The sequence below is a fragment of the Lytechinus pictus genome, chromosome 7 (genome assembly GCF_037042905.1).
Source record: "Lytechinus pictus isolate F3 Inbred chromosome 7, Lp3.0, whole genome shotgun sequence".
Taxonomy (NCBI): domain Eukaryota; kingdom Metazoa; phylum Echinodermata; class Echinoidea; order Temnopleuroida; family Toxopneustidae; genus Lytechinus; species Lytechinus pictus.
This window is the reverse complement of record NC_087251.1, coordinates 22,757,745-22,769,305: the sequence shown is the minus strand read 5'-3', so window position 1 is coordinate 22,769,305 and position 11,561 is coordinate 22,757,745. Positions and strand designations below refer to the sequence as shown.

The following is an 11,561-nucleotide window of genomic DNA, read 5'->3' as shown; positions in this document are numbered from 1 at the left end:
CTCCTTTTTCTCTTGATTTTTTAGTAGGTTTTTGTGGACAATAACAAGAATTGAAAACTTCTAAGATTTCAAGGATACTTACAAATGGCATGCAGAGAGTTAAAAGTTAAAAGATAGGTCTTTGCCTGTATTTTCTTGGCTTGTAAAGCAAGCAGAAGTTTGAATGGTAAAATTGCAAAATAAAGGTTTGGAAACTTTCCCAAAAAGTCATTGAAACTTGAAAGAAAAAAAAAGAATAATCAGAGTCCATTTGCATAACTTCAGGATATTTGGGGGAAATTCTAAAATCCATTTGGGATCATTCATTTTGAACAGAAAAGAAAAGAGAAAGCAATTAATGCTATTCAAATTACATGTACAGCACATTACGGTACACTACAGCACCACTCATGAAAATTCAAAGATCTATTTCCCCCTATCAAAGAACTGGTCCTCAAATTCACCATGGACAAACCCTCTGCCAGGTCAACAAACTTTTTGGTGTATACTGTCACTACAGGAATGCCATAGCAAAGAGTCTTGGGGTGTTACAATCACCTGCCCAGCTTGAGCTTGGTCTTTAGTGTTTGGTAAACAACTTTCCCTTCCACTTTTTCCTTATCCTTTCAAATCCTCGAAATGCATATATTTGTGAAGTCAAGAAATGAAAATAGATTCAAGAACTTCATCCCCAACAGAATGCATACTGTACCTCCAAATAGAAAGCCTGCATATACAGTATAATACTATCCTGACCTGACAAAAAATTGTAAAAATTGTTCATTGCATGAAGCATAGAAGTTAGAACCATAGATAGGCCTAAATCTGAAATTTGATAAAATAAAGAGTATTAAAAATAAACAATATTTCATCTTTGTTAGTTATTCAATTCACAGAATAATTTTGATAAACATGAAATTACATTCAAATTTTCTTTAGATTCTTTTCCCCTGCTCCCTCCCCCTTTTTACATTCTGTCATAGTGGCGCTCTACATCCACAAGGTCACAGTGTACTGGTGTAGCCCCCTGGAGGCGAAGCCACATTCAGTACATTATAAGCACATTTACAATAAAAAGGCCAGGTCAAGCCATGGCTGAGACAAACTCCAGAGCTGGGCCAAATGCACAGGCAAATTGAGGCATTTGGCCTTTTGCTCAACTCAGCCTTCTTTCACTTTAAACTGGGTCAGACTAACTTCTCATTTTTCTCTGGAGAAACACGCTAATTTGTAAATGTAGGCATAAAACATCATGGATTTACAATGCTAATACATATAAAAAATAAAAATATCAATACTTGGAATACCACCCATGGATCTTTCCTGAAAAGTGCAAACATGATGAGTAGCTGTCTAGTCATCGCGTGCATTATAAATTCTGCTGCTGGTGTAGATGCTTAATGAAGCATGCTTACATGGAAGACTACATGTACCCTGACCTTGAGGCTTACTTACAGCCAGTTGAAATCTCCTAATACCCTTTTCATACTGCGCTTTTCCTAGTGAACTTCGCCAGTGAAGGGGGAAAGTGTCAAGTATGAAACTGAAAGGTACACAGGAGAACTCTGCAAGCACAGACTCTTTGACACTTCATCCAATTACACCAGTCTAGAGTGAAGAATAAACTCTCTGCATGTGTCAAAGGGTGCGTTTATCCGCCACTTTTTTACCCTAGAATCACGACTGCGTTTAGTCGAAATTGAATATAATCATGATTAGAATCACAAACATGAAACACAAAAAAAGGGGCGTTTGGAAAGACGTCTCTGCAGAATCACGTACGAAAATGTTCGAATAAACGATATCGTGATTACAATCATGATTCTATGACCTCACTGTTGTGTCGGGCTACTGTCGGTTTGACTCTTGCCAAGCTCAAGGCGCTCTATTTGCTCATTGTATGTACATGATTATGTACTACGCATGCATTTCTTGTCATGTTCAAGTTCTGTGTTGGTCATCGCATCGTCCACTACTTTTCACTTTTTGGTCATGTCTTCAACTTCAAGTTCTAGTAAATGAATTAACTGGACAGACAATGATCTCAGTTGTTGTTGAGTATATAGAGTATCAATATTAAATTGGATCTACGCTGAAATTCACTTCCGAACACCATTTTGGATAAACTAACAAGATGAATAGAAGCATATGGACCCTATATGATAAAAGTAAACAAAATGAGGTATAGACTGAATTCTGGAAGCAAAAGATTTTTCGAGAGCCGAAACACACGTGCGAAAAACTTCCTCTGTCAAACTGCGCACTGGATTGGCCCGAATCTGAGGAGAAACAGCATTGGAATGAAGGTCGTCTAAACGCTGATTCTGTGATATTGTGATTCATGTTTGTGTTTTGAATCTTTGAATAATGATTCAAATCATGATTCAAATCATGATTCTGGCTTGAGGTCGCATAAACGCAGCCAAAGAGCCAGTCACAGTACAAAGTGAATCTAGTCTCACTACTTCAGACTCTGCATTATAAATGCACTATGCGAATTGTGAAAACCCAAAGGTCTGTGCCTGCAGACAGCATGGGAACTTGCATAAAAAAATGTAATTAATTACAACTCACAAAATCATTTGCAACTCCTAAATGTTTGTTTGGATGATTGAAAATCAAGTTGCATGCTGTATGATTTTAAAGTTAGGGGTTGATTTCCAAAACAATGGTATATAATAAAAGTGAGGGACATACATGTCGATTTAATGTACAGTACATGTACACTGAAATTTGCTGGAACCTGTGAGTAAAATATCAGAATCACATTCAAGGACAAGGCTGATAACCAACACCATATTCAGTGAATTTCATTTTCGGATCGATTACACTGCTGACAATGGATCCAAGTTTTGAGCTACACGATACCAGGATATTGTGAGAATCCAGTGCTGTGATTGATCAACTTTCACTTCTCTGTAAACACCATGAAGTGGATGAATGAAAGTGGATTATTATGAGCACTTGAGTACATGCAATTAGGTGGTTTCAAACTGCCTCGGTTACAAGAATCTCCATTAAAATTACAAGTACTTTTTCAGGCTAAAAATACAGAACTTTAATTATTCCCACATTCACATCACACCCTTCGGAATAAGTTCCTCAAGTTACGAGTGTTTGCAGTATGGTCTGATAGTGAAGAGCATCAAGGTACAAGATTCAAAATCGCTAGCTCAGCAGCCACCCACAGCGCCCACGCCCAACTACGCGCTGGGCTAAAAGTTCTCGTAATTTGCTTTCACACTGCCAAAATACCTGCGACCTTGGAAAAATCCCAGCGAAAGTTCTTGTAATTTTGACAAGTAGCCTACATGTACCTACTATTTAGCGGGTTGCTATGTTCTTTCGGGGAGATTACGCGTAATTTGCTTTTACACTGCCAAATTACCCTGTATTTTGTGATAGGGGTAAATTTCCTGATCAGAAAATAACTGGAACTGACAAACTTTGAGGCAGTCTGAAACCACCTATTGATACTTCTGTTGAGCTCTTGGAAAATTTTGTGTACACATATCAAATAAACATAATACTCGTATAATCAATATCAATAGATATTTAAGTTGGGTAATGATGACCACACCAGTACAGGTAAAATGTTGCCGACAATGTTTCTTAACATGATAATCCTTAAGGCTTAGATTTCACCATATCATGACATCAGACAATCATGGCTAGACATCACAGGCTAGCCATGATATACACCTTTGAATAATGTTAAGAATTGATGACGGTCTATACTGCTCCTTTATCAATAATATGTATTTCACCATGTCCATGTGCAATAAAACAAAAAGTTGTTGAGCTTTGTCCACAATCTGAAAGAGGCTCTTGAGTCTTGACTTGTCAAAAAATAATGTTGAGTAGAGGAAAAGGTGGCACTGTGGATATTTTTAACTACACTACTTGTCATCTACAATGAAAATGACAACTGATGTTACATGAAGATCGGAAATTACAAACATGGGTACCATTTGTTTGAGAAAAATTAGTTCAGAAATGGCTGAAATATGCAAAATATAAACATTGAATCTTGTACTGTTTGGGTCTTTTAAAAAGCCAATTGTATGGAGAACCAAAAAGATTTCCATTACAGCAAATATATGTGAGTGATCTGTGTGCATATTAAATGTGGGAAGCTCCCCACCAAAAAAAAAAACATGAGAGCACTGAGCAGACTGGGAACTGATAGTTGGTAACATTTTAATTCTACTGGACATTGAAGATTTCATCATACATGTATATTTAGACAACAGAAGAATTTGAGACCTAATTTATCCGTCAGCATACTGATGTATGTAGCTCCTTTTTTATATCACTTTGTGAAAAGCCTTTGAAGCATCTTGATCTAGACTTCTTGGGGGGGGGGGGGGAGCAAATTCGATGTACCAGCAAGAAATTATCCAGCCAAGCCTGCTTAATAGCTTCGGACAACTGTCCTGTCAGGCCAGGAAAAGTGAGATAATGAATGATGACTTTAATACCATAAGGCAACTTCCAGTGACATTACACAACATCAACAGGTTATAAATGCTGTTCTACTATGGGTGATTGAAATATGAATGGTGTCACATTCTACATAAAACCCCCTGCTGACAATGTGCCTTTAAATGAACCTTTACAAAAAAAAGTTTATAGACTTTAGACATGATAATGTATTGAAAAGCTACATCTACTGTTCTCCATCTACCGGTACTCTTTAGCCTTGGCTCATTCACTTATATGAAGATTTAGTGCATACATGTGAACATGAGTTACAGGAGTGAAATATAATTTGTGAGACTTCTGATAGTGAAAATGTGTTTTCAAAAGGAATAAACTTGCTTTAACATAGCAAGGGGCAAAAGGCATGTCTGGTTCATCTTTCTCCTTCATGGAAAAAAAAGGTGTTAATGAACTCAAAATCAATGAGTTAGCAGTAACTCGTAGGTCTACATAGTACATATATGTACATCTACTAACCTAGCACAATATTAGTATCAATATACCATAGAATTCAATCAATTGTGAGACCCTATCGGAAATGTATGAATAAGAAATTGCACATACATGCCAGTTATTACAATGGCATCCTACAATGTAAATGTATTTTATGTAAATGCCAAATGACAAAGACCTGATGTTTTATCAACTCTAATAGTTTTCTACATTGTAATTGTACCTTCAATATCTGAAAAGATGACTATTGGGAAAATTAAAAAAAAAGTACCAAGACTTACCTTTATTGTGACAGGCAGGAATAAACTGATCAGAAGAATGGATACAAGGCAGAGGGAGAAAGTGATAAGACACCAAAAGAAGAGAGCGATCCAGTCAATGCCTGCCAGGCATCCCAGAGCTTCCCACACCACTGATGATGACCCAACACTGGTCATCCTGATCAGCCTCGTTTCTCCTCACTTTTACCGTTTAACGTCTGTCCTACTCCTAGCCTTCCAAGTGAAGAATTACAGTGTAATCTCAAACACTAAGAGCCAGCAAATTCAGAGGACTGCTTACAGCATTTGTTTAGCCTTCAGGTTGATCCGACTGATACCAGGTCTGAATTTTAAGTCTCCCAGTCGAGCTTTGGGGCACTCATGCAAGGTTCATGTCTTATAAGTCAGCCTTCTTTGACAGGAGAATTTGAATCTTTTCAAGTCACAATTTGTTCTGTACACATGAAGGAAGAAGACAAAGAAACGCATACGTATGTAAGCTCAACAAAACCATATGGATGGCAAAGAAAGATATAAAAAGTCTAACTTTTTCTCACACGAGAATAATCTCATAAACAATGCAGACTTTACTAAAATCCAAATTTTATGTCAGAAACATGAACACAAAATGACAGGAACTTATAAAATATAACATACGCATATCATAGAAGAAAAATTTTCTTTATGAGAATTGGTACTTCAGGGGCCTGTTGCATGTAAGGGTCTTTTCTATAACACTTCCCTGGTAGAACCGTTCTACGTAAGAACGAGATATCGCTCGACTGTTTCACAAAGCCGATTTGGGCGATACGAAGAATGGTCCTTGGAAAGACACCTCCAGACATGTCCTACGTAGGCATGATCTTTTTTGCACACCGCCTGCCACCGTCGGCATTGAGAGAAAATGCGTTTACGGTAAGCCACACTGACATATCACCTTTAAACATTTTCGGGGTCATTCGATTGCACTTTGATCAGGGTTGGCATGTTTTAAACGGTGTGTTTTAAAACATGTTTTAAAACACATTTTAAAACACCCGTTTTTTTTACAAAAAAATGTTTTTACAAAAAAACATGGGTATAGGCTTGTGTGTTGTAAATTTGCATGGATGTAATTTTAGATGAATGTTTTTTTCATACTTTTATTTCTGAAGTGGTGTATTAATTCTTCTAACTAATTAAAAATCTTTCTCAACACCACTACTTTTCTCCTCTTTCTCTTTCCCCCTTTATTCTCCCCTTTTCCAATGCTTTGTCATGTTCCTTTCTTCCCAGTTCAATTGTGTACATCAATCCATATTTCGAATATTCTCATTTTAACAAACATATCTGAGTGTTGTGCTAACGTTTTGGACAGGGAAAGAAAAACTATTTAAAATAAGCTCAAATACATAGTAGTACTTTAATGAAATGGAAGTGTTGCACAAGCATAATAATATTTTACGAATAAGGGCACTGCGCGTCGCCTTCCTGCATAAAGGCCGTTAGCGCGCACTGTTAACTGCACGCTAACGGCCTTTCTGCGGGAAGGCGTCGTGCAAGACACGCTGACCTTTGTGCGGGAAAGCGACGCGCAGTGTGCACTAACGGCCTTTGTGCTGGAAGGCGACGATTAATAGATTGTGAATCTGACATCGTACACTTGAGGTACACACGAAAGCATGTGAAACTTTGCGCTTTGTAAAGATGAAGAAAAGTACTTTAAACAGTATAAGATAACCAGCTAGCAAACCTTAACCCTAACAATTCCAGTGGACCCCAATGGCCCCCTCAAAAATTTATATGATAAATCTATAAACATGACAGGGCCATGCCATATCATTCAAGACCGCATACCCATGCATGCATGGGTATGCAGTTATGATATTACACAAGTGCATGTCAGACCCCGAATTACTCAAGAATGTGATTCATGCATAAAGCCAATTGTAAATTCTCACCAAAATTTGTATCATTTGTACTTTTTGTTTATTATTGCCAATAATTTCCATTAAAAAAAAAAAGATATGCATTTGATCTAAATTCCTCCAATTAAAAATATGCAGTTCAAGGACTTTGTTTATAGATTTAACTAAAATTGGCATAATTGATTCAAATGAAACAAAGCATTTCTTGATTTAATTAAATTAAGCTTTGAAACCCCATAGATTACAGTATGTCATTTTCTTCCATTGTGCAAATTCTTCTTGCCCCCCCCCCCCCCCCCGCTAGATTGACAAGACTCAATATACCCCGAGACTACATGTATAAGGAATGAACTTATAAAATGTCAACTTTAGAGGGTTTTTTTTTTTGGGGGGGGGGCATTTAATTTCCATGATTTAGTTTTTTTTTTTTCTGTTGGAAATTCAGTAAAAAAAATTGTAGTCTTCTCTTATTTACTCCCAAAATATATTCAAAACATCAAGAGCTTAAAGGACAAGTCCACCCTAACCATTAGTTGATTTGAATAAAAAAAGAAAAATCCAACAAGCATAACACTGAAAATTTCATCAAAATCGGTTGTAAAATAAGAAAGTTATGACATTTTAAAGTTTCCCTTAATTTCGCAAACAGTTATGTGCACACCCTGATCGGTATGTAAATGAGGACACTGATGACGTCATCCACTCACTATTTCTTTTGTATCTTATTATATGAAATATACTAATTTTCTCCTCATTGTAAAGTGAAACAAAATTTTTTTTCCTTCCTGAACATGTTGAATTACCATTGTTTTGTTTTAATACTACAGTGCGTATAAAAAAAAACAGGACAGTTTTGAAAAGTCTATAGAAAATTTGTTTCAAATTATTATATCTATATTTTGATGTTAATAGATGCTCTGATATCTTATCTTTGAAATGCAATTTAAAAAAATATATTTTATTCATGCTTGAGCGAACATGGGACGTTTTTGTCGGGGGTTCAAAAAGAGACTTGCGCCAAAATGGCAGAAATGAGAAATTTGATTATTAGACTTTTGGCCAATCAGCAGACTTCCTCTTAATCTTGTCATTATCTATGCCATTATTTTCAAATTATGCTGTCAAATTTCATTTACAAATTTATCTATTTACCTGAATTATTTTGTTTTTCATTTAAACTTCTTTTACCTTTGAATTTTCCTTCATAAGTAAGAAAAGAAGACTTTGTCAACCCAAGTAAGAAGACTTGCATTATTAAGTGGGAGAATTTGTAATCATTCAAATCCTTTTATTATGTGAAACAAATTATGTTATGGCACCTATAAAAGACATGAATCCTATTTTCAAGGGGTTATTGAATCCTTCAAGTTTAATTTTGTGCTTGGCAGGACAAACAGGAAAGGATTCATGTCTTTCAATGGCAATGGTGTAGCCTATTGAGTCGATTTTGAAGGAGCAAGATAAGGCAGATCGGGTAAAATGTAAAAAAGTTGTGAAGCGAGCAAGCAAAACATTTCCACTTTTTTTATTAAAATATCAAATTTTGTGATTTTGACATAATATTCAGAAAATTATATCATATTTCACTTTCTATGTTTTCTGTGATTTTCCTTTTCGCTTTTTTTCTTGGTCATGATTTTTTTTTTTTTTTCAGTATGCCACTGTTCAAAGGCACCATAACCTTTGTAGCACACAATGAAAGGATTTGAAAAAAAATTGACGCTCTCCCATACTTCGGTTGAAAAAAAAAATGTTTTTGCTTAGAGAAGGAATATTCAAAGCTGAAAGAGAACATTAAATACGCACAACAGAACTTTTCAAGCAAATAAGTAGATTTGGAAATGAATTTTGACTGCATAATTCGAAAATTATGGCAAAGATAATGAAAAGGTTAAGAGGAAGTCTGCTGATTAGCAAGAAGTCCGACCATCATATTTATCATTTTATGCCATTTTGGCGCAAGCCTCCTTTTTAACCCGACAAAAACATTCCGTGTTCGCTCAAGCATGAACAAAACTAAATTATTTTGATGGTATTTGAAGGCATTTGAAGGATAAGACCTCAGAGCACCTATTGACACCAAAATATAGAGATCATAATTTGAAAAAAAAAAATTATAGACTTCAAATCTGTCCTGTTTTTTTTTATACGCACTGTATGGTTCAGTCAAGTTGCTCCTTATTGCCAAATCTGTAAAAAATGATATATTGTATATTTCAAACAATAAAAAACAAAAAAAATAGTGAGTGATGGACATCATCGACTGTCTCATTTGCATGCCACTGAGATGTGCATATAACTGTTTTGCGAAAAATAAGCGAAACTTTAAAATGTCATAACTTTCTTATTTTACATCCGATTTTGATGAATTTTTTAGCGTTTTGCTAGTTTGATTTTTCTCTATTTATTCACATCATCATTTTTCTGGGGTGGACTTGACCTTTAAATCAGACTTTAATATAGTTTAATTGATTTACGGAAAATTGCATCATTCGCTGGAAAAAAACGATTTAAAACGTTTTAAAACAATAAAAAAAGTTTTGTTTTTTTTAATTAAAAACGTTTTTTATTACAACCCTGACTCTGATGCATTTTATCTGGGATGACGCCAAGTCATTTTTATATGGAGGCTGTCATCAATTTCACGGCAAAACGGATGTCATTTTAACTTCTCCGGGGTAATCTTGGCCCATAGGGGGCCAATATAATTTTTTTTTCTCCCTCTTTTCCCCACCCCTTTTGTCCATTTTTTTTTCAACCAAACTTGAAATATCAAAATGGGCTGCAATCTCTCTGACCCCTCATGCTCTATCATTAGATAAACATGAAAACAAATTTCTCAAAAAGAAATTATGTATGGTAAAGAAACATGTTTATAACGTTCAGCAAACAACAAAAAAGTGTGATACAAAACTAAGATGTTACTAAACCTGCTAAATCATTTATTTCTTTTCATTTCATTTTCATAATCATTATTTTTTTTGGCTGAGATTAATTTCAATCAATGAAAATTGTGCTAACTTAATTGATATATGATGAATGAAACAAAAAAAAATCTGCGGTAACAAAATAGCTAATTGATTCCAGAATATTTTCCCAGGGAATATTTCTGGAATTCCATGAGCCATCCAATATAATATAAATATTCATGCTGTTTGACCTGTGACCCTCGAGCATGCACATGCGATGTTTTGAAATCGGCCGTGAATAATACGCGTGAGGAATTAGATACTGGCCCAAAATCACAAATTTTGATGATAACCGGAGAGAAATAAGGGTGTAGAGTAAGAAATTAAGCTTTTATTCATTCTTGATGTATTTTTTTCATATAATTTTTACGATAAATATCCTTTTTTTCCCACCTTTGCCACTCTGAGTATAGGTGGAGCGTAGTGTAGCGGCAGTGAAGTGGAGCCTGCACGAACATCACTTGAGGTAGGGTATTATCTACTATTTAGTCTTAGACTAGATCTAGTACTAGAGTCTAAGTTAAAGTCTATGCCATGCCTTATGACTTTGTTATGTCTGGCCGTTTATTTTCGACTCAAAGACAACAAAAGCAAAGTGTGGCTGCAGGTTTTGTTTTTTAGCGCAGCATAATAATAGATCTAAGCAGTCGCAGCTGTGACTGAGACGTAGATTTAGACAAAGTTAGACCTAATGCATGAAAGCAGACGAGATGGGACGGGACAGCTGAGGTAGCCAGTACTAGACTACAGTCATGACAGCTAGCAGCTACAGTCAAGTTTGATGCACGTGCACTGCATGCTGCAGTGGCTAGCTGAGACGTTCCACACCCAAATCAATCTGGGCCTAACGCTAGCTCTCGCGCTCGGGAGCTGAGCGGTACACTGCACTGCCACTGAAGCTGTCTCGCACCCTCGCCGCGCCTCTGCCTGCGGTACGCGGTTCTGTGTCATAATTATGTCTTTGAGTCGAGCTAGCGACCGATAATTTAGAGCTATCACTTTATCATTTACAAAAGTATTATTCTCAATATTTTACCTGAAATATCGTTGAAACTCAAGAGGCCAGTCCAAGAATTAGAGAATGTCTCGGGTATGACTTTCCCTTGTCATCTTCGCACAGCACTCCGTTGTTCCGATCTACGCGTACTACTACTAGTTCATACTAAAATACGGTATACCGTACGATACGGCGGCGGCGCGGCCGAGCCAGCAGCATGCATGCGCTTATGCATATCGATGCGCTATATGCAGCCAAATGCAGCGCAGCTTGCTTGCCTGTGTACCAATATGTGTGTGTGATTTTTGAGCAGCTAAAGAAGTGTGTGCCATGTAAAGTAACTGTGTGTCGATGTTGTGGTTCAACAAACTTTCCCCCATCATAAAAGCAAGGGGCTTCCCCCACTTACGAACTGCAGTTGCAGCGGTGATTCGAATAGAACAACTTCACAAGATAATGGGAAATCATGATTTTCATAATAAGTTTTCAAGGTTTTCAAGGAGTAATAGCGATT

At 36.4% G+C, this 11,561-nt stretch overlaps 1 long non-coding RNA gene across 1 annotated transcript; it reads right to left on the bottom strand.

Moving 5' to 3' along the window:
• Positions 1 to 2,207: 2,207 nt before the first annotated feature.
• On the bottom strand, positions 2,208 to 11,214 carry LOC135154735 (uncharacterized). Its single transcript, XR_010294125.1, has 2 exons — positions 11,087 to 11,214; positions 2,208 to 5,628 (listed from the first exon to the last, which is right to left on the bottom strand). It is a non-coding gene; the product is annotated as an uncharacterized LOC135154735 (long non-coding RNA).
• Between the last annotated feature and the right edge of the window lie 347 nt (positions 11,215 to 11,561).